The sequence below is a fragment of the Gymnogyps californianus genome, chromosome 12, assembly GCF_018139145.2.
Source record: "Gymnogyps californianus isolate 813 chromosome 12, ASM1813914v2, whole genome shotgun sequence".
NCBI classification, from domain to species: Eukaryota; Metazoa; Chordata; class Aves; order Accipitriformes; family Cathartidae; genus Gymnogyps; species Gymnogyps californianus.
The window spans coordinates 16794818-16822769 of record NC_059482.1 but is presented as its reverse complement, the minus strand read 5'-3'; positions in this window follow the sequence as shown (position 1 = coordinate 16822769).

The window sequence follows — 27952 nt, the reverse complement described above, 5'->3', positions numbered from 1 at the left end:
AAGTAGTAGTCTGCAATGTAAATATATGTATGATAGACTAGATAGCAAGGGTCACTCTGTCCTGAAGACAAGCATTGCTTATGTCATTATAGTCAGATTTAGCAACATGTGAATGTCATCTTATGGTAGAGCTGGGAGAGATGCAGGCCTAGTTGTCTAAACAACGACAATCCAAAGGTAAACACTCACTTGAGATTTCTGAATATTGTGCTTCTGTGAACTATGGTTCCCTTCCCCCTCTCCCTCTTTAAATTCATGTATTTGGATATTTCTTGTGTAGCTAGGTATGTCAGCTACTTGGGTATAAAAGCACTGTTGGTTTCTGGAATACACAGAAATATATTTCCTAGAAGTCAATTTCTGTGCCGTGCTAAGCTCATGTAGGAAGCAGGCATGAAATCTAGTCTGTTCAGTAACCATGAAAAAATACAGGAGTGAGGATATTGCCATACATCTCCCTCGAGGAGCTCATAAATTCAGGGGTTTGTGTTAAAAGAGCTGATGTGCATTTTCCTATGGCTCCAAACAGGGACCATAAGTGATAGAGGCTTTCTGGCATGGTACCTGCACATGTGAGTCACTGTCCATGGCAGAGATGAAGGAAGGAAAGGCAAGGTGGGAGTTAGGATTCTTTTGGACTTTGTTTTGCATTTCATGTTTCCAGATGTTGATAAGTGGACTAATTTTTTTAAAATGCTGCTTTCTTTATGCCATCTGTTTTCTGGGACCATGATAAGTGCAGTTTGGAAGAAATATCCCAATAATCCAGTGTCATATTGCTACTGTGTGATTTTATCACTTGAAAAAAACAATCATCCCTTCTCACTGGCTTTATACAAACTTTTTTCTACAGAGGAAATACAAGATAGAAAGTTTTTCTTTTAAGAATGCTTTGAGAAAATCATGTTTCTTATGTTAACAGTAAAGCAAAAACATGTAGTGCCTTGATAGTCTGAGGAGACTTGTTTTCATTCTCTTGAGATTTACAAACAACAGAAATTACCTGCTTCTGTTTGCTTTCCACAGGCATGTGGGAGAATGGCTAGCTCAAAACTGTGTAGAAATGCTAGGCTATTCTAATGAGTTACCATAGATTCCTGTTTAAAAACCTTTATAAAAATTCTAGCATAAACATCTAGTTAAGCCATATAGATTGTTTCGAGTCAAAATGAAACCTGGATAGCTCCTGAAGATATTTATTGGTATTTTTATAATAAAAAAGAATAAATGATATTTTGAAATAGTTGCACTTTAAGTAACACCTATTAAGTTTCAGACTGGCTTTAGTTATCTCTAAGCATTTGCCTTGAGAAGTAGACTCTCATTCTAGTTAAGTGAGGAGACTAAAAAATGCTCTCATTGCTTAAATAGGAAGCCGCTTACTAAAGATTAAATCCTTAGAGGTAAACCATCATTACATAACTTCAGTTCTTCCATAGTATATATGTTTTGGTTTTGATCATTCTATACTGAAGATGATACTCAAACATTGTAGTAATATATTCAGACCTGCTTTGTGTAGTTTTCTCTGATTTCCGCCATGTCCATCACAAACTCTGTTTTTCTTATAGCTTCAGGAAGTTTGGGGGTTTTTTTTCCCTGTTTTTGTTTCCCCCCCCCATGTCTAATTTACCATTTATTATTACCTTCTTACATTTGCCATGTGTAAAGATGTTCTCTTCTTTATTCACACTGAAAACTAATATAGAGCTGGCAGGAATAAGGGTACAGTGTTGGGATGGGTATTTGATTTTGTTAATTTTAAGGACAACCTGTTCATCCATCTTAAAGTGCATCATAGGTGGGATGTGATTTAAAACAATGATCCTAAATAAACAATTACTTTTTTTTCTTGTACAGTTTTCACTGAAATTATAGGAAGAATAAAAGCCTGTAATGAACATGCTTACAAAATTCAAAGAAAAGATAATAGATTTGCATCGGTTCCAAATATCGTCATCTAGATGAACACCAAGGACAAAGTTTAGTTATAGATTAATAATCCATGGTACAAAGAGTTCTGAACGAATTGGGGGAAAACATAAAGCTACAATATTAAGCAAAGCCAAGGCTGAAGGTCAGCCTGCGGTTACTAACCATGCTCAGTTATATTATTTTTAGTGATGACACAACATTTAAGCTATTGAACTTGGCACCACAAACAGCCATGCATATTGTACAGAGTGAAGAAGTATGCAATTGGTTGGGGTTGATTTTTACATTTCTGTTTATAAAGTCCATGGACTCTGGTCTACTCTCAGTCAAATGTAGTCAAATGTCAACCTGAATAAACCTCATCTGAATAAACCTTACAGCCATAATCCAGCTGCAAGTAAAACAGGGCAAAAACAGTAGGTGCAGGTGCCGCTGCTTACACATTATGAGCCAGAAAGCAAAAAGGGTAAGGCATAAAGACAGATTATCCTCTGCAGAAGGAGCTAGGTGCAGCTGTCACTGGGGCTTTAGAGGTAATGCCTTTACACAGCGAAGTCTTTGTTGCAGAACTTTAAACTCCACTTGTTCGTGTGGACAAGGTTGCCAAAGTCATGAAAGAAGAGCAGATTGCACAGCCTTCTGGAGGGGCTGGGTTAGCCCACACTTAAGTGTGTGCAGCTCCAGCTACAGTGCCAGAAATCACCAAACCGTCCAGTTTAAAGTTAGCGTGGGCGTGTCTATACCATGTGGAGTGTAGCCCAATCCATAAACAGCCCCACAGGCCATTGCTTTGTAGATAGCACAGACCCTGTTTTTGCATAGTCGTAGAGGTGAACGCTGTGAATAGCATTAATTGCCCTATGTCCAAAAGGAGATTTCTGTGCCACTACCAAGTTCCCCAGGGCAGCTTGCTAGCTATGATAGTGACTCTGTTGAATGGAGTTACCCTGAGCTTCTCTAGATACTACAATCTACTCCTCAAGCTATCAGTTTATCAGAGGTGTTTTCTTATAGTTGGTAACTGTCATCTTCTGACAGTGATGCCCAAGTGATTTAAGAATTTACCTCCAGTAAACTGAGAGAAAAGATGGACTTTTTGGTTTATGCCTTTGAGTGCTCCACAGAATGTGATTTAGCATTGATGTCACCCAAGCCAATTTTTTTCTGCTCAAGAAAATATTTTGCAACTACCAAATTCTGTAGTTGAAAGTAATTATCAAAACAGAAAAAGGATATAACAACAACAAAAAAGTAGTACTGTGAACTGTTGGTACGAAACTTTGTTTTTAGTATAAGTTAGTGTTTTTGCTTTAACAATTATGAGCTTAATATACACAAAACTTCCATCAATTTTTCTAGCCTAGATTTTGTCCCTACCTGAATGCTAACAGTATAATCACATAACATCACGAAATATCAAACCCTGGTAAAATAATTCCAAGCAAAACAAATGAGAAGCCATAGGAAATTATAGCATAGGATCTTGACAAGTTAAAATAGAAACAATTAAGTACACTAGGTGCCATTCTAGGATTTGTGTGTGAGAGTGACTGTATAGGGAGTGCACAGACACTCCTGATGTTCATATAAAACACATGCAGAAATTTCACCTGTTATTCTATGGGAATAAGTTATGTATACTCTTCAAAATTATATCAAAAGCAGTTAGAAAACATAAACTATTCAAACAAGATATAATACTGGGCAATAGCAATTTATTTATAAAAATACGTCATTTGCATTTATGAACACTGTTCAACTTCCACACATGTTTTGCTGTTTTCAAATAACAAATTGACCTTTGCAAATTCATAACAAGGTATGAAATAAATGAGAGAGTACTGAAGGTGAGTCATTCATTAATCATAAGCAAAACAGGGCTGAAATCAAGGACACAGGAGCACAAACTGTAAAAGTAATAGGTTGCATAATCATTGTATTTAATATTAACTACATTATGTTTTTCATGTGAGTTCTGAGAAGTTGTTTTTTTATGTTTACATGAAACTAATCCAAGGTAAATTTTATTTCTCAATATTATTTTATCCTAGTGGTTGCCCTCTTTTTAATAAAGTAGAAGACATGAATTCTAGCTTGTCACATTATTATGAAGACTTAATAGAGGGGCTTAGCAGGAACCTTTAAGCCTACTGAAACTTTTGATTTAAGATATTCCACTTTTGACTAGAATGTACCGAATCGTATAGCTACATCCCCTTCTTGTTTGTCATGGCAGATCTGCCATTAAGGACATAAATTCACCTGGAATTGGTTGTTTTGGCCAAAATAAATTGTTATTCATATTCAGCTGTCAGAGAAAGACAGACCAAGAACTATTATTTGAACTGTTCTGGGCCTTTGTGCTTCAAGAGTTCAATCCACAGTGATTACACAATGTGTGACAAGGTTGTTCACAATTTACAGGTGACGTGAGTATTTAAATGGTTGGGATAGCTCAAATGGATATGATAATAATAATTTGTTTCCCCATGTCAGATTTCAACTAAAAACACAAGAACAAACTAGGCTGGAGGAAGATAAGGTGGACTGGTGACACCGCCAGGAGTCAACTCATTTCAAAATCACTAAACAGATGCATCTCCCTGTTTCAAACACATTTGTTCTCTCATTTGGGTGGAGCTAATATTGATGCTACTCTTGTCATTTCAGAATTTGCTGGACCGAGAAGGAGAAAAAGAGAGGAGAAAAGTGAAAAATGAGAACTATGCACATAACTTACAGGAAGGTACTGTTGTGTTTTGCAGCCCCCGATGTGATACTCATTCTCACCCTTGTCAGCTTTGTGTGTCTGTAACTCTATCTGTGTAGACATGCAGTGATCAGGGTGACCAGCCTTCCTCTGAGATGTGTGCTGAAATCCCAGCATGGCTGACAGCCATGGGCTTCACGCCACCTCCCTGGGGACCACAAGGAGGCTCTGGGCAGCTCTCTGCAGGGACCTCTCTGTTCCCATACAGCATGGGTCACACTGGGGTCTGTGCAACCCAGCTATGCTGGCCTTGGTGATCCATACTAGTTCATCTTTTCTGCAGACAAAAATTGGAGTTACCGAGCAGATCTTGCCTCACCTCGGACCTGTTAGTGGTCACAGGGGCTGTTTCCATGCAGTGCTCTGTGTCTAGGCACACGGACTTGTTGGAGTGCACTGAAACCGGGCTGCAGGTGCCCTGATGTGCACTGGGATCTTGTCCTTCTATGAACTCTGGGGGTAGCCTATGTTTGCACCAGAGTCTGGAAGAAGTGTTCCTGGGTCCTCCAGTCAAATGGACTCATGTTGTAGTCCTGATGTAGGAGCTGCGCTTGAACTGCTTATTAGTCCCACGTGCTTGTCCTCACTGTCATACACAAACTCTCTGTGACTTGCACCCTTTAATATGGTACAGCCCACTCCATGAAATGCTGTAGCCCGAGTTAGAAAGGCTGTAACATCCATGGGTCAGAGAAGCTGTACTGCATGCTTTGCGACTTGGGATCTGCCACAGAGCAGTCTTTGCTCACACTCTTTCTTAGCTATAATTAATGCACGTTGTTTTGATGCATAGCAATGTCTGAATAAACATTTGCCTACACTTAGACTATAAAACAGGCATTAATAGGCCAGTGTTTAATATTTAGATGGAAATCATGATTTCTCAATATTTCCATTAACAATCTTTGCAACTTGAAGCAAAGTTCTCTCTGCAATTCCGTATTCAGAGGAAAAAAAAAATGTATCTGTTGATTGAAGGTATATAATCTGTCTCCTTCATATGTTTTCCATAAGCCTTGATAAAGAAAGTATCTTAATTTTTAAAACGCCCATTTACCCAATTTCCTACCTTCTCTACTCCAACCTTTCTACATTTTATAAAATAATGGTGTTAGATTCACACAGTGCTTAAAGTGTTTCTTCCTTATATGAGAAACTATATATAAGCTGCAAGGTGTTAAAACCAGTAATTGTTAGTGGTGTTTTTCTTTCTGAAGAAATATAAAGGACATGATGTTCAATGACTAGATCAAAATGAGATTTTAGGATTGGATGGTTTTAGAGAAAAAAAAGTCACCAAATTTTGTTATGAGTTGAATGGTATACTATTAAGACTGAGGAATTTGCCCAGGTCTGTTAAAAATCATGCATTCCACTCAGGCCTGTGTAAGTGGGGAGATCCTCATAACATATTTACCTTCATTTTAGATGCAGGTGGTTTAAATGTGGTGCTCTGGTTTAGATTCCAGAGCAAATAGGTTACCTATGATATTATCATTCCCAGGAACAGACTGCCAAGCACTGCCTTTCTCAGGCAATATGGTTAAAGGGTTCACCCTGTCCCCAGTGGTCCTCTGCTTGACTGCTTTTCCCAAGCTCCAGATCAATCTTTAACTCCTCACTTTTAAATTAGGATGAAGTACCACAGAGAAGAAAGGGAACCTAAATACTACCAAAATCCAAGCAAAGAGGATTTCTCACTGTTCCCTCTCCTAAACAAGACATTTACAATTATGAAGCCTATGAAGTCTTCTCTGTGCTGGACCAATTATTTCTAAATTTTTTTGAACCAATCTCTAACCTTCCAGCAGAATAGGTTTTTTTTTCCAAGTAATCTTCTAATGTTGTTGCCGAGTCTTCAACTCAGTACCGCAAACATTTTGCTATGAGCCTGAGAAGTCTGTCACAGTAGAAAATTTGGAAAAAAATCAGTACCTTATCAGAATATTTTGCCTTTTATAGGTACCCCTGCCCTGCTGTTTGCACGGTGTCTTGCACAAATAAGCTCTCTGAATCTGAGCTGGGCTTCCTCTGTACCTCCCAAAATCCAACTTTGCAGAGCTTCTGTTGTTCTGCTTTCAGAGCCTGTTCTGGCAGCAGAGATGGATGGTAACTTTATATCCAAAAGTTAAAAGGTGAAAAGAGTTTGGCTTTTGGGTGGACTTGGACTTGTTTATGTCTTCAGCATATTTGAAATTGCTGTTAAAATATCTACAAATGTATTCATGAAACATATCAAAGTTGAAGGAATGCATTTTAAGCTAATGCCCTCTCCTAGGTTAATGATTAATACCGTGAGAACTTGGCTTGGTATTTATTGTATCATGACACAAGTAAATTGAACTCCAAGCAAGTCATTATCTTTTTTTTTTTTTTTAAGTATGCAATGCGAAATGATTAACTTCTTTGGTAGAAGGATAGTAAAAACACGGGGCAGGCAGTACCCATTGAGAGTCTTTGTTCAGATTCCTTTGTCCATACTCTGTGTGGTATATAAATGTCATAGTTCTTATAGAAGAAGGCTTTCTGTTTCCAATGCAAAATCTAAATCATTAAATACATTTTATAAAAAAAATATTTCTGTTTTCATCCTTGTATTAAAAAAAAATAATCCTTGCATTCTACATCTATTCTTCACTTGTTGTCATAGTAAACCGTACCTTCTGTTATCTACATGTATACAATGCTGTTTATTTCCTGTGGGAATGAATTTTTAAATTATTTTAAACAGAGAAGAACTGGAAGTTCTCCATATCTTAACTGCTCATAAACTTCAAGATCAGTTTTGCCTCACGCTGAGGCTTATCAGATAGTTTTGTGTTCATTTGAGTTTTATGCATGTTCAATTTTTAATTTTGTTCTGCTCCTTCTCTTTGTCATGTATTGAACAAATATTTTTTTAGAAATTGAAAGGGAGTTTTATTATATGATAATAATTTAAGTCATTCCATCATAAATAGTAACTATTGAATACTTCTCCCTTGGAAAACAGATGGAGTTATAAAACTGGTATAGGTAAAGTAGAGCTCAGCAGAGAGACAGATTAAGTAAAGCTTGTTTTAAAATTTGGGAAATTTGTTTTTGGTGTTTCCGACTTAAACTACTGACAAAGGCCTTAGAAAAACAGCCTAAATGTTCATTTGAGTTTTAGGACTATGCTAAGACAAACAAAGAAAAAATTTTGCTGATTGTTGATATTTAAAAAAGACAAAAAGGCAAGTAGAGAATATACTGTAAAAGCATGTATTATTTGGGAGAAAAGATCATTGGACATTGTTCAATGTCTTTGAAATTCTGCTTTGTATCAACAAACATGCCTAATTCAAAATCGGTTTTCAACGGACCAATCAAAGGCAATTTACTCATCTATTTTCCTTCCAGATTTCAGTTTGATCACAAACATGTCAGCACTGTAGCTATTACGAAATCAAAATTTTCAACCTTCTTAATTCTGTGGGAAGGGTGTTTTACTTCACTAGAAAAAGAGTTATTTTTCTTGAAATGTAGATATTACCTTTCAGGAAAGATACTGCCTGGAAAATTCTGCCTGAATATGAATATTTCAGAAAGTTACAAACACTTAAAATTTTTAGAATTTAGATTAGAAGAAAAATACTTGGACAATATTAACTATCCCATTATTAAACCTGCAACTAGACTTCCCTGTCTGTAAAAGGCTTTTTGGGGGAATTTTGCAATTCCCAATTGTTTCATGGTAAGCTAGCTACTGTTTAGAGCCTCAAAGGTGTTTCACCTAATTTTCCTTATATCATCAGATAGTACATGGCCAAGTTATTTAGATACAAATAAGCCTTGAGAATATCATCAAATCCATTCTAATTTCATTCATGCCTTGGAGATAATAATTTAAAGAGCTAGGCACTGCTTGCAATTAAGCATGGAGAAAATAGATCCGTCCCATAATTTATGTCTGCAAAGGTTGGGCTGGATTTGTAATTAATGTTTGCTCCTTTTAATGAAATACTCCAAAGGTCTGCACTTCTGTCATTCATGGAGGTAATTTTTCAATTGATTAGTAAAATAATACTTGAAAAGTAAATGCACCTGCTTTAGCACAGAAATGTCTTAGTCAAGTAGAGACAATGATTGGAGTGCTAAAAAAATATCATTTCAATACAGTAGAGACTGGAGTTTTACTCCTCCAGAATTCAGAACTCCCACTAAAGAGAAAAAAGGAAAAGGTAATTAAACCTCCAACAACTTCTTCAGCATGCTTTCATCCAGTTTAATTCCTGGGTGGTTTTCAGCGTAGCTAAATACTTTTAGGAACACATGCCTGAACTGTGCATTTGTACAAGTGAAATATGTCTGGAAAGCACATGTTACAGCAAGACATAATTTTTATATTTGTGTACCTTAGTATTTTTGGAGGGCATGAACAAATCATTTAATATTGGGAATTTGTTTCCATTTTGGATAAACACTCAAAATCTGACAGCTCATTTGGATTATATTCTTATTTCCTTTTCAGAGTCAAACCTTTTCAAGCCTACAAAATTACAAGACTAGAGAGTTAGGGTCCTGCAACTGCTGGTTTAAAATGGCTTGTAATGTCCTTTCTACAAAACAACAGCTACCATACTGAATGAAACAAAATAACAAGCCACCTCTGCCTGCTTTCAGCGAATTGATAAGGATTTTGTTTGAATTTATCACTCCAGAAAGGATGTTTAATGACTACTTCTGTTTTGTTAATTTAGTCATTTTGACACAAAGGTTTACTATTCCTGTACTACAGAGACCTCACATTCTGTAGCAGTGAACTTCCTGGCAATTGACTGTAAGTCAGACTAGACAGAATGCAGACTAGAAGCCACAATCTATGCTAAAATTCCTGAGGGCCACAAACATGGTAGTCCAAGAGGTTTTGAACCTCCTGTCATCTGGAACAAGGATTTTGCTTTCAGAGAAAGAAGCAAGAGAAGTGAATAAATGTGGTGAAAGCAGCCCTTATCCAGTGCTCAGCCTAGTGGAGCAGAGTAATCCAGACAGCCGAGCAAGGGGATGTGTGTCATCTGATAAAGGAGGGCAAAAGAGTCAATGTCTCATACTTCCTCTGGCCAATATAATCACTAGATAAAAAGACAGCTTTGCATCATGTTTTGGCAGAGTACTTGCCAACAAGTTCTCCAGTCACAGTTTTAAAAACCGAGCTCTACTCAGTTATGGGAAAGGCATAGGCATCTGTTCATGAAAATATCTCATACTATGGCTTCCACATGGCTGAGTCTTTTTTGTTGCTGAAAAGAACTAGATTTAAAGGCTCGTTTCTTTCCTTAGCGGTTCCTCACTGATGTGCTTTAGGCAGCAATGTTTGGACCTTTGTTGACACTGGCTGGGTCAGCAGGCAGCTGGTGTGAATCACCTCTAAGGCCCTCAGCTCTCCCTGTGCACTGAGAGAGAGCCCAGGTTTGACCACTTATAACTTACACTCTGGCTGGGCAACACCATTTAACACCTCACTATAGGACTGCTTCCCAATCACAGCCCTCTGAGAAAGCCTGCTTGGTGTTTTCCTGTCCAGAGAGGAAAACATGTGGGTAGTGGTCCCTACATAGCTGTAGCAGAGAAGCCTTCAGAACTTAGATCTTCTCCCAGATCTTAGAAGAGGAAAGAGAAATGGTTGGAAGTGGGGTGTGGGTTAGAAGTGCTGTTGTGCTAAGGCTACGAGTGGGCCACAGGAGCGATGGCAGGACACACAGTCAGCATGTGGATGTTGTTTTGATACTGTGTATGTTTAGCATCACTATATTATCTTGCCCATCAGAACGTTTCACTTTAAGGATAAAAGTTTATAGTTTTAATGCAACATTTCTAAGTGTTTGAATCATCTGACGGATCCAGCTCTTACACTCAAAGTGTGAGCAAAGCAGCACCTAAGGACTTTTAAAAATATGGACCTTGAACTTAGTATAACTCCCATTAAAGTCAATGGATGCTGAGTCAGCCTTTAATTCTGTTTGCACACCAGAGACTCAACAGGTGAAAATCCTGGCACCACTGATGTTTTGCCATTGACCTCATAGGGTCAGGATTTCATGCTAAAAGCCATAAAATGACACTGATATTTTGTCACTGCTATCTTGGATCAGATTCATAACAGTGACCCAGGAGAGAAAAATCTGCATAATCCATTACTACTGTGCATCTACCCAGCACTGTCTCACCACCTTCTATTTTGTTTAAAGAGAGAGAATAATCTATAATTTTGAGCTGCCTTTATTTTAGCCAAAATGAAGAAGAATGGAAAAATCCTGGGATTAATTTTTCAATCACTTTATTTAAACCCTCTAAGTAAATTCTTGATTATTTTAAATGAGTATAACTGTAAAATTATCTTTTGGAAATGAAGGTTTTTTCCTTGTTTTTTTATTCAATACCTATTCTAAAAAAGCTTTGTTGTAAAACTGGAAGGGAAAATTCAGAATTATAGCTGCTTGTGAATGAAGTGCTTCTGATTAACAATGAGAACTAGGAAGAGTTTATATATAATTCCTTAATGATCCTTAATGAAATATTTAATTAAGACCCCCTGGAAAGACAATCTTGGTTAATAAATGGAAATCGGGGTGAACTGATTTCTACAATGTAAGAGTACATGCAATATGCGACAGATGCTACATATCGTGAGCACTTAGATAAAACAAACTGATAAAATACAAAACTATTCTGCTGCCCCCATTAAGTTGTTTCCAAGATTGCAAATGCAAAATATTGGCTGTGCATTCTAGATGATAAATATAATAGATTCCCAATTCATAGATATAAGCGTACTGAAAAATATGATTTAAAACTTATGCAGGAAATAATACTATATATAACATGGCAGCTGTTACCTTAGCAGATTTTTGATGCTGTAGAAGAATCTGAACCAAAATCTGTTGCTAGTTAGAATGAAAAAAATCTGGAATAACTTTAATGAATTCAGTGGACTTCCTTGAATTTGCTGAAATAGATCAGCTTTCCCATTGCTGTTCTCTGCATATTTCTCTAAAAACACAGAGATGAACCAAATGAAAATCTTGTTCACAGAAACAGAGAATCACTGAAAAAGAAAAACATTCTCATCTTATTAAAGAAGAAATTAAGCTCAGCAAAAAATTAAGTAAATTCTAATTGCATGAGTCTTTGCCTCAGATTTGTTAGATCACTGGCATGGCAATTTCTCTGCAATTTCTAGATAAGCAAATACATAGAAAATTTGTCATCTCTGTCCTTTCTGCTAGCTCCTGTTAAACTTTGCCCTACATTGCAACTTTTACGTGTTTTTAACTTTGCAAACAGAATTATCCATCACATAATAATGTTATATCATGGACTCTGACAGCTTTTTTGGTCATAAGCTGCATATTTTCCTTTTGTACTGCACACAACTGACAGTGAATAATATTGAAAACATATACACAAATTTGTTAGCTAGGATCTCATGATAACTAGTTGATAAGAAAAGAAATTCATGCTTTTGTTAAAGCCCATCTAGGACAAATTGTACAGGGAATTTCTGCCAGCTGCTGCTTGTTATACACTGGGCCAACTGGAGTCAATGTAATACTCTGGAAGCAGGTGTGAAACCCTGGAAAAGAACTGTGAAAACATGAACCTGTAAGAGAAACTATCCAACAGTGAAGGCAATCACAGTAGAGTTAAAGCAGTGCTATTAAATAATGAGCAGTAATAGGTGACTGTCTGCTCTAAGTCGCCCTATAAAGCATCTGCTACCTGCTGCAGGCTACAGGATTAATTCTGAAACATGTAATTTAGCAAAGGAGCAAGACTTCAGTCTATTCAGTCTTCAGCAGCAAATAAATTGGTGGCAAATGCTCTGGCACAGGTTGTTGCATTACTTTGTGGACAGTCACTCTGTCCAATGCTTTGAATTATAATTCTATTTCTTCCTTTTGGTAAAGCTTGGCATTCTGTATTTCTCAACCCAACTTATTTTATTAATTGAAAATTTTTTATTTTTTGATTAATTTTTTTGTGTCTATTTCTTGTTTCTAGGCTCATCTTGAAATACATGTATTTTTGAACCCCACACTTTTCATAAGTAAGCAATTCTGTCCATGAACTGTCTGGTCAGGTGAATAACTTCTTGTCCTTGTCATTCAAAGTCTGCATCCTTACTTTTAAATTTGTCAATTTTGCCCATTATATTTGTAATAGAGTCAGATTTTAAAAAATATATTGTATGTAGAGGGGGAAGGGAATACAGAATCACACTCCTCTGCTTGGTGTATGTTAAACAGGCAATTGTTTGCCCACAAGGCCTTTAACTTCTGCAACTGCAAATTGTACTTATCCATGCACGCAGTTACCCAATTTACACTGCAGCTGTGCTAGTTAAGGCACTCAGCTCCTTGTGCGATTTTAACACATATTTGCAAAGCTACAAAGCTTTGAACAGCAGCCCCATGCTGCATCTTCTGCGTGGCTAATATTGGAAAGCAAATCACTTGCTACCACTATTAGTATTAGTAACACTCAACTGAGAATAATGCATAGATTAAGGTAAGGGTAGAGACTTTGGAAGTGTAAGAAGAAGGTGTCAGATGAGACAGAACTGTTATTCTGGAAAAGTCTGTGTTCCAAATAGAACAAACCAAATATTTTGCAGAGCTACAACAGACAGGTATCACTGTGAAGCTAAACAAGATGCATGGGACAAACTGTATCAAATTCTCAGTTCTGATCATAGGCATTGCAATAGCTTTTCTATTTACAAATATTCAATTATTATAACCTCTATTAACTTGGTTTTATAACTTTCATCCTAGTGATAGACTTGCTACCCTGCTGGAATCAATGGGTTTGCATGTATTTAAGTACAGGCATAGCTTGAACTGGAGTTGATCTGCTTATTAAAGCAGTAGATATTTACATTTGGAAATGAAAAAAGCCTGCTTGTGAGTTTTGTGCAAACTTTGTTTTTCCTTCATTAAGACTTCTGTTTGTTGAATAACTGCAGAACTTGAGACGTTAGGGGTACTCATATGGCTTACTTTGTTTCTCTCATCTCCTTCTGAAGGAGTCTATGGAGTTTAATTTAGAAAACTCCCTTATATTCTTAGAGGAAAGTGGTGTGAACATTGGTGTTTGTGTCAAACTGCACTTTGAGCCATGTATATGGAATTTACTGGAGTAGCTTGGGCTTTCCACCACTCAATGAGACCTTGGTGTTGTATGAGTTTTATGCAGTTGAACATCCAAGTCAGGAGTGGTATAATATTTCCAAGGAATGTGTATTTAAACACTGGTTAATAATAAGATTTTAACCATTTGTTTCCCTGTTAACATTAATGAAAGCATATATTTATATGCTGAGCCCTTTTAAATTAATTTCCTGGACTTCTCTAGGCATGTAAGGATAGTGTACAATGCATAGTTTTTTCCTTGTATTATGTATGAACACACTTGTATAATCTAGTAGCAACTCCCTTTGTGCACAGATTTTTAAGCTCTGGAATTCAGTTTAGTTGCCCTAAACTTTGAGATAAGAATCAAGCCCTCTTTCTCTTTATTGGGAGTTTTTCTTAGAATGTGAAATATGTTTCCTTCCAGAATACCATGTAAATTTTTCTAAAAGAGGTGCTTCGCAAATAAGCTATTATGGCACTAAAGAAAACATTGATTAGTTTTAAATGGCAGTAACAATTCAAGTGCATGTAAAGACAAGTGCATTTGCTTTTGAGGTTAAGCCTCTAAATTTAATAATTGAAGGGAAAAAATACAATAAGGTGCAATAGAAGAAGCTTCTGTGGAATGCATTATGCAATTACGACTGCCATAACTACAATTGCCTTACCGGGTCATATTATGTTTTGCACTCAGACTGTTTTTTAAAACAAAATATTTCTTTATTACTTTGTTATTTGGAAATATATACTATTTGGAAAAGGTTGTATGCTCTGTGTGTTCATTCAGGAAATCTGAAAACTCAAGACACCATTCAAGTGAATATGGTATCCAGCTGAAGCAATCTATTTATTTTTAGTCTTGTCAACATTGTTTTTACATGTGAAAAATCTGTTTTTAGGGGATTTCTTTCCCCATTCCCTCAATTAAATCATGTTACATTTTACTTAATATACACAAGACCAGAATTACTAGAAAACAGATTTTGGCTATGTATTGTGCAGCTTAACTTTAAAGAGATTCTTGACACCTTTCTTACCTGGTGAATTGTGTAAGTCATTAACTGTCTAGACCAGAGCCTGTATGTACTATTCGCACAACCTGTGTGCTGGAAAGAAGCTCTATGACATAAAAAGACCTCAAACTGCACAACCTGAAGCAACAGCAGCTTTATATCCATTTAACAGAATGAGGGTTTGATTTCTCTGAAGTTGCAGAAGACTTTGGTCAGCGACAGGAATCTTCACTTGGTGTGAATACTCTAAGCCATTCTCCTTCTTGTCTGTAATACTATTCCAGATCTGGGAGTACTTTTGGGGAAAAAATGATGTATGAGGAAGGCAGAAAGAGTGGGATTGGAATGAAATTGTGATGACTGTGTTTACATAGTCAAATTTGTTGCAAAAGCGAATACTATAACCTGTTCTCCATCACATAAAATAGACCAAGAAGTAGGACTAAATTATAGGAGCAAAGATTCAGATTAGACTTCAAAAAACCCCCAAAACAACTCAACTTTTATAATAGTAAGATAATAAAGAACTGGAATATATTGCCTGGGAAATTTTGAAGTCTCTGTCTTTGGAGATCTGCAGGAACAGGTTAAACAACAGCCGTCTGGAATTATACAGATACACTTGTCCCAACTCCCATTTTCTTTTTCTATTATCCAAACAAAACTTCTGTGTTGCCAATCAGAGTTTGGATTCTAGGGTTTGGCCCATGTTGTTTTGGCTTTATCCAGCTTCATGAGTAGCCAGCAGTTACATGATTTATATAATGTGTAACTGTGAAAATATAAAGACCACACTGGCAGATAATAAACCACATGTTATATTTCAAATCGTATACTCAGGGATATATTTCTGGCTTTTTGTTCAGTTTCCCTTTTGTGTATGCAAATACATTATTTTTGCATGACTTGTGCATGCTTTGTTCTTTGGTTACATGTTTAAAATGCTGGTAAACAAAAGATAGAAATAATATTTTGTGTGAAATATTACTTTTTTTTACATTTACATCCCCACTTAATCCTTGTAGCTCATGGAATTTCTTGCAAGCATTAAAGTAAAAGCAAGTATTCAGAAAAGCTGTGAAATCTGAAAAGGTAGCAAGCTTCCACACTGACTTAGGAAGGTCAAGCCATAACAAATAAGGATGGGAAAAACAGAAATGGCATGTAGAAAGCAAGGAGAATGGTATGGTATGCTGGGGTGGCATTGTTTGCTGAATAAAGTGGATATATGGGGGGGGACCGACACTAATGAAGAGATAAGCAGGAAAAGGGAAGAGATGTGAAGAACTGTAAAGGATAGGGAGGATGAATTTAAAGCAGTGAATTATGACCCAAATCAGGATTCTAGGGACTGAAATTCAATTTTGCACCTTGAAAATGGAAGAAGCAACAAAGTTTGGACTTACCTACTTTCTCTGTCATCCAGACTATGTTAACCAAGAAGTTGTACTGGATTAAGCCCAAAACTGTAATGAGGAGAGGTGGTGGGAAGATGTTTGGCTAATGAAACAGTTTGTCTGTTAGTGGAAACCACAGTCTGATCCAAAGTTCAGGGAGTTTGATGTAGTTCGAATAAGAAGCACATTTTAGTTGTGATTGAGCTAAGGTTCTCTCATATGAAAAAAGTGTCATGGTTAAAGTATAAAAGTAAAGTATAAGTGTTAAGAATAACTTAACTTATAACTTTTCCACAAAGAAAAATTTCCCAGGAATGCCTTGTTGTTCCTTATTAAAAATGTGGGGCATAGGTCAGAAAAGAGAGTGATAGAGTTTGATACAGCCATTTAGTTAGTGTGGGTCTTGGTTGCTCAAATCATAGCTATAAGTCCTCTGTGTGTTGCAGCTCTTCATGTTTCATGTCGCATTATCTAAGGCCACACAATCAATTTTCTATAGATGCTAGTATGTGCATACAGGCATGTACAGGCTCATTTGCAGTGATTTCTGATCTAGCATAGTTTTGTAAAGACCTCCAGCTCAAGATCACTGAAGATGATAAATGAATATATAAATCTAAGGGGAAAGTACCGAAGTTAATAGTGAACTTTTTTTGCATAAAATAACCATGGTTTCCAACATTTTACCAAGAGGTCCCTTCTCAGCTTAATGTGTGCTGATAAAGATCAGTTCTATACAACATTTCCTTCTCATCTCACCACCCCATATCTGCAGTTTTTCCTTATTATGTCTGTTCCCCTTAGAATCCAATTTTCTAGTTATAATAGTGTTTATTAAAAGCTTGACTGTAAGGTCTTTGTTTACCCAAAGATCTATTTTTATCATAACTGTTTATAATGGTTAAACCTCAACAACTTAAACACTTTACACAAAATAATGTATTTTCAATAAATTGAAATATTAACCAATCATATGTAATGGTTCAGTTCTAGTAAATGGATTGCTAGAAATCCTTAGGGTTTCATATAAATTGAAAACTGTATTGACTGACCAGGCTGCACTCGAATTACATTGCATTTGGATCAAAAAGCATAGAAAAAGTTCTCATTATAGTTCCCTGACATTAATTTGAGCATTTTTATATGTGTGTCCTATTAAGTACTTTAAGTGCTTTTTGATAATTGTGCTTTGTAGTTTTTACAGCACTTCAGCCTATTCCCAGTTCAATTTCCTCTTTTATCCGATGTTTGAAATATTGATTTCTGACAGATAAAAGCAAACCTTATAATCTCAGCAGCATGCAATAAGTGAGTAAGACGGGGCTACAGAATGCATCGGGAACGGTCATATTTGAAACAGTCTTTGTTTTATTACATTTCGTCAACAGAATTTACTTACTGCTTGCTGATATTTATGTAAAAGCAGGACTCCTGATAGTCCAGTGATATTACCAGTTCCTGGTATACTTTTGCATTTAGTAAGATAAAAGAAGAAACTCCCTTGGTGGTTGATGATTGCAGCTGCTTAAACTGCTGTCAGCTGGCTTGAAGTAACTGTGATTTATCTTCTTCAGATTGTGCAGCGTCGTGTCCGTGAACTTCCAGAGTTTGCATTAAAAAGTGACAGAACATCAGAGTGCCAGAAGCTTCTCATATTGTGGCTCTGAAGGTAAAAGCAAGAGACACTATGCTTGTTCTGTGTTTGGGAACACTGTCCAAGCCCTCTGCAAAGCTCTTGTGACATGAAAGAGATCTTAAAGAAATGGGTTGGAATTTTGAACGTGGACTAAATACAATGAAAAGATGCTAAGGAATATAGACTTGATGTTTTGTCTTACACATTTTTATGATGTCTCTTCTGCAATTTCTAGAACCTAGAAAGCAGACTGAAGAATTCAGTCCAATCCAATTTCTAGTTGAGTAGTTAATGGTACGTTAGGAATTCAATTTGCCTGTATCTCCTTTTCATTATCCAGTGTAAGCCCTTTTGTGTCTCACAAGTAACATTGTATAAAACATCTCTACTGAGCTCCATTAGCACCAGCAGTAAAAGAGCAGAATATATAATCTACAGGGAATTAGCCGCTTCATTTCTGGCAATATTTCCTCTGAAGTTGTGAAAATCAAGATCAGAATACTGTTTTAGAAGGTGAGAAAAGTTCCTCAGGTTACACAGTAGCTTTGGCAATCAATAGTAAACCTATCCATGTGAGAACACAACAGTCTCCATCCTGAAGACTAGGTCAGGACGAAACTGAGTATCTTTCTCTTGAGGCATACCTTTTCAAGAGGATTCAATTTACCTGAGAATACAGGCAGGCGAAATAAAGGAAAAGGGGAAATGTTTTTTAATAATTTAGACATTTCTGAGATGAACACGGAGATTTTATGTAATCCCAAATTAGCCATTGCTAATTCAGCCACATTTTTTTCTCAATCCTGGAAATACTTAAAACAACCATCTTGCATCTAGGCCTTCACACACTTGGGTATAGAGCAGTTTTCATACAAGGGCATTTAAAAATGTTATATTAGTGAATTTTGGTTGTTATGGACTGGAACTCCGCCAGCCACTTAGCAGTTAAAGGTTTAATCTCCCAGCAATTAAAGTTTTCATTACTAAGCAATTAGCACTTAAAGTTTTAAGTGATAAGCAGTTAACTGCATTCTGGAAAAGCCGGGCAGGGTTCTGAGGAATGGCAAGCCTGGAAAAGTGATTTGGTTAAGGCTACCAGGGAGAAAAGAGCTTCTGAGTTCTACAAGCCTTGATCATAGCTTATTGAATAAAGGCTGATGGAGCAGAGCTTGCTTAGTAGTAGAATGCACTAGAGATGGAGTCTGTAGGGAAAAGGAGAAAACAGTGGAGTAATTAGGAAGGCTTGTTAGCTTAGGAGTTGAGTTTAATATGAAATCAGAGCTAGAGGTCTAAACTCAAGGATCATGGTGCATGGCCCAGTCAGTCCTAGCTCTATCCAGACTTGGCTGCTGACATCGAGGCATGCCATGATATTTACTTGGCATATAATGTAAACATAGGCAGAAAATGCTGTTGCTGGCAGAAAATGAGGACTGGCTGGAGTTAAGCTTTGCAGCAAGGTTTCTTCAGTGATGATTTGAAAGTTGGGAAGCCTGAACCAGCAAGACTACAGAACTGAAATAATTAAAGATTTGCCAATAAGAAAAAAGACAGGGAGACTGTTGGTTGAATTACATTTAACAGCAAATATGTAATTGAATATTCAAGTAAAAATCTATAAGCCCCAAATACAGCAAAATAATCTTTTTTTATATTTTGGAATCCAACTTTAACATGCTAGCTGCACCCAGTCCAAATTTCTGTTCCAGCAGATCAACACAGAAATATGCATACATATGCAGGTTACATTCCTATACATTCCACATATGCAGGTAAAGCATCAACACAAAGATTTTGCAGTGGGTGATATAATCGTAGACAATCTCCATTAGAATTTCAAAGGAGCTATTTAGCATTTTTCATATTGAATTGGTTATTTACAGTTTACTATTTAAAAAGAAAAAGCATTGGAAAAGGTTTACCTTTTAATAAATCAAGACCATTATGACGTCAAGTCCCAAAGCCTAAACGTATAAAGGCAGTTGCAGAAGCTGTCTCCTATAAAATATTATGTATACTATATTATATCAGATAGCTGAATGGAAAGCGCTTCTATGAAGAATTGGAAACAATTAGAAATAGAAAAGTACAATGCAGAAAAAATAGGACTGATGATTATTGGTTGAGGTTCTTGTCGGAATCAAGTTGGGAAACAAGCCATTGTATATACCATCTGACATTTTCTGATGGCCTGTTTGAATCTGACATTATGTGTAATGCTGTATGCGTGCACACTCCAGTGTTATAGCTGATAGAATTATCCTAATATTTTTATCTGTGAAATTTTATCTTAAAATTTAAGTCTTGATGTTTCAACTGATAGCATTGGACACACCAAACTAGTGCTGTTAAACTTATGAGCTGTTAAACAACTTCAGAAGACAAGTATAATATCCCTAACTTTGTATAGAGGAAGGATTTTGTTGGCCTCAATGGAATTACCACTTGCTCAAATACCTACTTAGTTGCTTTGTTTGATGGCGACAATATCTTTGTGTAAAACAAAGAATATTAAACAGAGATAGATCATCAAACAACTCAGAGCAAGTTCAGGTGCGCGAGTGCCTGTGATTTAAGTCGACAGGTAGCTAGCTATGTGGATAACTATTTGACCTAAAATATCTGTAAAGGAAATCTGTCTCCATTTTCCAGGACTCTTTAAAAAATAAAAGTATTTCCAATAATTATCCAACAAGTGTGACAGTGAAATGCTTCACCAGGTTCTGTTTTGGTGCTAAATAAATAAATTAAAAAAAAAAAAGTTTAGTTACACAAAATGGGATCAAGAGGTTGAAATGCAGCTGGTGTTGTTGTTCCCACCTTGTTGTTTCTGTACTGAAATTTTTTAAGCGCTGCAGAAAATTTTGGAAGAATGTTTTGGAGAGTTTCAGCTAAAATGATTGGAATTTCTCTCTATAATGCATACAGTCAGCCAGTTCAAAAGGCCTAATTTGGGTCTTTTGTGCATATGTTTGAAAGTTGGACAATATGTACCATTCTTTCACTGCTTACCCACTTACTGACCATTTAAAACTGAATTTCAACACTAATCTGATACCCTACAGTCATGACATCTTTCAATACAAGTGCTTGTTGCATGTTACAACATCGTTAATAACTTGTGTCCTGTGTTACAAAGCCAAAAGAAACTGCTGCATTTTGTGCCACTCCAAAACATACACAATGTGTACAATACAGGTATAAGCTAGCGTATTTTATGTTTTCTATTTTGCCTCACTGCTGTAAAGGGTCAGAGAAAAATTAAGTCACCTTAATAGATGACTTCTCTCATCTTGGGTGCTCTGAGCAGCTGTGATTTCTGTTTCCATGTACACAGTATAAGAAAACTAAGACATTGTAATGACAGTAAATACTGCTTATAGTAAGTTTACTTGCTGTAGTGATTTCTACTTACCTGAGGAAAATAACTTTAAAATTTTACCTGATATTTTTGGAACATCTTTTTTGATAGAACCAAGTATTTTTTATGGGATTAACCCTCTGGGACTCCAGTAGGGTGCTTGAGGAATTAGTGCTCCATGTGTATGTTTGCAAGTATTTTTAATATTTCTTTTTAAAAGTTAGGCAAACTGATAACATTAGAATATGTTTATATCATTAAAAAAAGTAACTCATCCTCTTCATAAAAACAGTCTAGATTGAATTCCTTTTTTACCTCAGTCTTTCCACCTTCCTCTTTCTCTTTTATTCTCTTTGATGTCTGCAGCTGTTGTCTGCCAAATAAGGCCGGCAGCTGCCTGCAGTGCTGCTGTTTTACCAGCTGCTAAAGGTCTACCATTCTCCAGGCAGCCAGTTCTCTCCCTGCACTGTGCTGCAGAGATTGTGTGTTTATCAGCTTGGTGGCACGCACACAGCCTTGGAGCTGACAATCCAGTCTTGTTGCAAACTCTCAACCTGGATCTACTCAGCAGCTAGTGTGCTCACGTTGATTTCCTTGTTAAACAGCGTCCAAAGTGTCAGAAGAATGATATCAAGCACATTACATAACCAAATGACAATATTTCTCTTTATTTTAGCTCCTTAATACCATATTTAGCTGAGAGGGGAAGAACACAGATTGCATGACCCTGGGGAACCTTGTTTCAACATTTATTATTGGAAAAAGGTATGGCTTTCAAAAGATAAAGTGTATTTCAAATATCAAATCTCTCCCTATGCTGAGCTAAATGCTGCCTTGATGTATGCCTTGTACAGTCTATGTTGACAGATGTGAAGTTCAAGTAAGAGCAGAATTTGACCAGCTAAATTTAACATAATAGGATTACGAATACTACAAGGGCAAAGGATTTTCTAGACATTAAATGCTACAGTGTGCCTGAATTCTTTTTTCAGATTTAGTCCTAGATAGTCTGGTTGTAGCGCTATACAGTAACAAGCCAGCAAAGGAATATCTTTATTTTGTGGTTGTGATCTCAAATGTATAGTTTTTAGAGTGACAGCTACTCAGTAATGTACTGGGAGGGTTTTATGTAAGTTTACCTTAATATTTTTAGCCTTTTTTTTTTTTTTCCTTCCTTCCTCTCAAATATTTGGAAAAAAATTTATCTTAGAGTATATTCAGGAAAGTGTTCAAGTTGCTTGGATTATTTGAAGTAATAATAGGAGTTTTAAATTCTACACAACACCACAAGTCAGTTTTCTGCTAAATTCTGGGGAGGTTTTATTGATGTTAATGAAACCTTTTTTTAACAGTGTTTGCAAATGCAGGGCACATTGTTCAACTGGAACTTTTGCCAGCAACTGGGACAAAGCTTTATGATAGTGATCCACTGTCATGGCCTTGTCTCTACTACTCTTACTGTGGAACAATCACAGAAGCAATTGCCACACAAGATCTTGTACACCAAAATTTTTTCAGCAGCTCCGTGTAACAAAATAACTTTCTATTTCTGTGCAAAACAGCCACTCACAGAGGAGTGGATGGGGAATCTTCCAGTGATATAGGCTCCTATCAAAATTTTCTCAGTTTCACTAATGGTGCAATTTCCAGCAAAAATGACAGCAAAAGACCTCTTTTGCAATAAAATAGATAGTAGCTCAGTAGTTAGTATTTATCATGTTGAAATCTGAGGTATTCAAACAGATAACAGATTTTTCAGAAATGTTACAGTGTTTTAGCTCTCAGTTAGCACTGGTTAACAGAGTACGTTCCCAGATGATGCATCCTTCATTCTTAACTTTTGGGTTCACCTTCCCTTGCAAATGGTTTGTGGAAAAACAAAATTCAATGGATAGTTTCATCACATATTATGTAGAAGGTCTAAAAAGGAAAGTCAAGATAGATATGCCCAAACTCAACAGTTCTTGGGTGGTCCAGGCAGGCAGCTGGGATCGAGCAATGCAGACTTTCGGCATATTTTACCAGAGCAAGAAATTGAACTTTGTTTTCTTCCATTACCAGCCAAATGAGCAAATTATTGAGATGTTGGATCCTCTGAGTAGTTATGAAGGTCATTCCTCATCATCTCTTCCAAAGGTTCCATTCTCATTTAAATAAAAAACTTTGACTTTCCAAAAGTCTTTTCTTTCAAGCTCTAAATATCAAGTTTTGTTCGTAGTTCAAACCATTCTTTTCATATATTGCAATTTGAAAATAATACGTAGTATACAGCCAAAAAAGTCTCCTCTATAATAATCAGTACATCACTGTAATCCTGCACTACTGACAGGGCACTGTTAGGGGCACACATGCCTCAGTTGTGCATCCAAGAGGCTAAATTTCAAATTTACTTGCAAGTACCACAATTTCAGTGGTATTTGACCACTTATCTAAAGGATAAACGTGGCTTTCAAATTGTTCCCTTGCAGCAAACCTTTCTGATGTCAGGATTTCGGGAGATATTTTACTGAAAGGGACTGTTTTTTAAAGAGATTGATTTTTTTAAAAATTTTTAATGTGTGTCAAAGAGAAATTTGAAGTTTAGTAGAGCTCTTATTACTAAGGAAAGAAACAAACCAGCTACAACTTCATTCCTCAAATTAAAACAAATCTTTCTGGAAGATTGCAAAAGTTGACTGAAGGAGACCATCCACATTTCCCCTTTCCCAGTGATGGCATTAGCTCAGTCTGCATGACCTCTCTGCCAGGTTCCCACAGGTCTTCTACTTTCTGACTTGGTTTCTTTCCTGACAGCTGCCCTATTCCCTCTCCATCTTTGTCCAGCGACTCTTCTGTTCCCCTTCATGTCCAGCCCTAGAGTCATAATCTCTTGGGAAATTGTTTTTAGGGCTAATTTAGCTAAAAGTAGCTGGGTCTTTATTTATATATTTTGTTGTAGATGAGTACAGTTGTTTTTTTTTTCTTTATTTGTCTTTTTAGAAGTGAATGGATACTGGTCTAGCATCACACTAGTGATCGCTTACAGTCAGGCTTCCTAGCTGTTCTGTGGGCCTACAAAAGCCTGTTTATGCAACTCAAGTCAGTCAGAAATGTATTGCCCGAATTCATTTGTCAAAGAAGGCAAAGAAGGTTATTGTCAAAATCAAAAGGCTTCACAAAATCAGTTACTTTCCCTAGAGCATTTCCTTTATAGGGGAGAAATGGAAGAAAAGAACTGCTTTTTTCAATATATGCAGGATAAAATGTTTTTGTTATTCCTTCCTAGATGACTTCTTTTCAGAATTTTTTTTTTGTGTTTACACAACTACGATGAAATTGATTCCTTACCAGTACTGGCAGGAAAGTAGTAAAGAGAGCCTGGGAACTGTGGGAACACCTGGGAGCTGTGCACCTCGTTACCTTAATGAGGGAGAGCTGTGAAGTAAGACAGTAGGAATTTGACTCGAAGAAGGTGCCATTTTTTAATCTGGTCAGAAAGAAAAGGTTGCTGACTGCATGCAGCTCAGGGCCCAAGAGCAGTGGGGACATGGAGAGATGTGCCTGAGGAGACGTCAGCTGGCTGTGAGTGAGGGGGGCTGCAATGGGGGGGTTGGCGGCGGGGGGGGGGGGGGGGGGAATGCACCCACCTGCGCCACAGACCTGGCACTACGGAGTGGGCCACTGAGGCCACTGCTTGATGGCACCAGATGCATTCTCAAACTTCAGATTAAAGCATAAAGGTTTTATCTTTTTGTTAAAAGAAAGAATTCTGGGGTAAAGGAAACACTGCCTAGGATTAGAAAGGTATGAAATTTGTGTTGCGCATTCTTAATGAAATGAAAACCTCTGCCTACACAGCTCTTCGGGGGAATCTCTTAGACAGTGCAGAGTGCCATCTTAATTTTATCCTCTTTGATTCATGCAAGCAGTACCTATATGCTAAAAAGAAGTCAGGTTCTTCTTCTATAGGGATATTTTATGTAGGGATCATGCTGCCCAGGGTGCAAAGAGGGCTTGGTAGAACACTGCTGAGCACTCTATATTCAGGATCTGAGTGTTTAGGAAAGTGCAAAGAGATTGAATAGGAAATGCTTTGAGGTGGTTTTTTTTTCCCTTGTCTTTACGTATTGCTTACTATGTAAACGCTACCTTCTCTTGTGAGGAAGAACACGCTGTGGTTTCACCCCTGACTGCATGGGCACTGTTCATCCAGTGGGATAACCTGTAAGAGCAATCCTGGTTTTGCCACTGACTTATGGCATGGAGCCTTTACTTGTGCAAATGTCTTCCCTTTTCTGACCTTTCTCATTTCTTTACCATGAACTAACTGTAAAGCACTATGTACAGTGCATATTGCTGTCTAACACAAGCTTGCTCTGCCTTTTCTATTATTTCTGCTTTAGGCCTCTGTTAACACCATTATTTGGCTTTTTTCAGCTCTAAGCACTGAGTGGGGCGAGCTCCCCTTTATCTACAAAATATAGCATAAAAAACACCTGTATGGTAATCACTGTACAGTCCTGGCTTGTGCTTTGTGGTGATACTGAAATATGAGTAAGAAGTAATCGCTAGTGCAATTCACTAACATGAAAATATGAGTATTGTACCTTGAAGAAGAGGAAAACAGGTATGCCTGACAACAAATACTATATTTGGCTATTAATGTCCTTAGCTTAAAAAAAAAAAAAATAGAAAAGGGAAAAAAAAAAAGATAGGGGCACGGAGGAAAGAGTTCTAAAATAGTGTTGTCCCTGCAGTAAGACCAGACGTTCAGCTGTTATAAATTGGCAATGATCCACTGGCTTCAACACAGCTATGCTGATCATGCCAGCTGAAGGACTGACCCTGAATATTATCAAAGTTTTCTTGGAGGTGACAGGAAAAGAAATCCTTTACAATTTCCTCTTTAAGAACTCAGGATTTCCGTTTTTATAACTGCAAACTCCTGAACAATTCAGAATGAAATGTGGAGCACAGAGACAGGCAACACCACACTGACTGTATTTGATTAGGGTAATCCTTTTTTTCCTTCTATGTGGTTACTACAGCCATACTATCAATTGCTTGAAGCACTGTAGTCTACAGGTTAAACAGTGTCATGTCAATGTGAGCTTCTGCTCCAAGTTCTCATTGAAATCTAATGACTTTCATCTTCAAAAGAAATTTTAATGAGTTCAAAGTATCTACCCTTCTGTTTTAATTGTTGTACTTTGTACACTTCACTTCTTGCAGATCAAAACCTCCTATTTTTCTTTTTTTTCACCTGAAAATACTGTTGACAAGCTCTTTCCGGAGCTCTCTTCTGTCCACTTTTTATTAGTCATATTCATGTAAGATATAAATCCAGACATATGCAACACATGCACATTTAAAACCCGTAACAGATCTAGTACTTGTCACTGAAGAAGTTAATATGTGCCAGCCACTGTTACTTTGATTAGCCTGAAATCAGATATGTCTCAGATGCTGGTGTCTGTAACAGTCAAATAAACCCATTAAATAAGTGGTGGTAAATGTATTTGGTACAAGTACCAAGACTTGTCCTTGACTGCATGTAGAACAAAGCACGAAAAAAGGTATTTCTGTGCCTGTATGTGTAGGAAGCTATGTATATACTGTCCTTTTCTCACCTCCGTGTGCCTGCTGCATGTATGTCTCAGGTGCCATTCATGCAGTCCTATCGGCATCTTCACACGTTCCTGTGTTTTCATAATCCCCTTTTGCTATGAGCATCCTTCTTTCACTCACCCTCATAAATATTAATTACTGTGGTCTGGTTGAAATAAATACAGATAGACAGCTTTGCAAGTAGAAAGTTATCAGTTTTTTTCTAAGAAGCTGTAGTCTTGAATTCAAAGTTCCGGTCAACATTTAGAATGTAAATGAAACATGGGTGTGACCTGTGATTGGCTGCCAGCAATTGTAGGGATAGGAGCTCTCTGAAGTATCTGGCCTTAACAGTTAAGCTTCCATTATTCTTAACAGGCAGCACTTAATTTGTTCTGTTTCACCAGCCCTTTAGAGAGAATTATTTCCCTTTTGGTTTCTTATAAGATTGTATAATATATAGCATTTTAGTATCTCACATCAAAGTGTGAAACGTTGCTGTGCTGGAGACAGTGAGCCTGGTAAGTCATTGGCATTGCACAATATACTGGATGGGTATAGACTGAGTGATTCTTTGATCAGTTCTACAGATCTAGAATTTTTTCCTATTGTGCTTATCTGGTTGTTCAGTAGATGATAATGCAAAGAGCTATACGATACTGCTCCAATAACAATGGCTAGCAGACTATTAAAATGTTGGCCTCCACTCATTACTAAAGGTGGGCCAGATCATTTAAGTTCTCAGGTGCCATATGTGATAATCCAAGACTAGAACTATCTCCTTATCAGGGTTGATTTTTTTTTTTTTTTTTCAGTTGTGACTGTAAAGAAGTATTAAGGCCCTACATGGTTCACTAGGCCAAGCTTTACCCCAGTACCTAGAGAGGGACCAAATGCAAGCATCAAATCTAGGTATAAGCTGTTAATACATATTAGCAAAAAGTTCAACATTAATGTTCCTACACAGTTTTTGTTACTGTATGAAACCTTCTTGGGAGAATGCAATGGAAAAGCACAGTTTGGTATGTGCTTTATCATGGGAAATGAGGAATGCAGCACAAAAATGTACTGCTCACATTTTAAAAAGGTATGAAGTGCA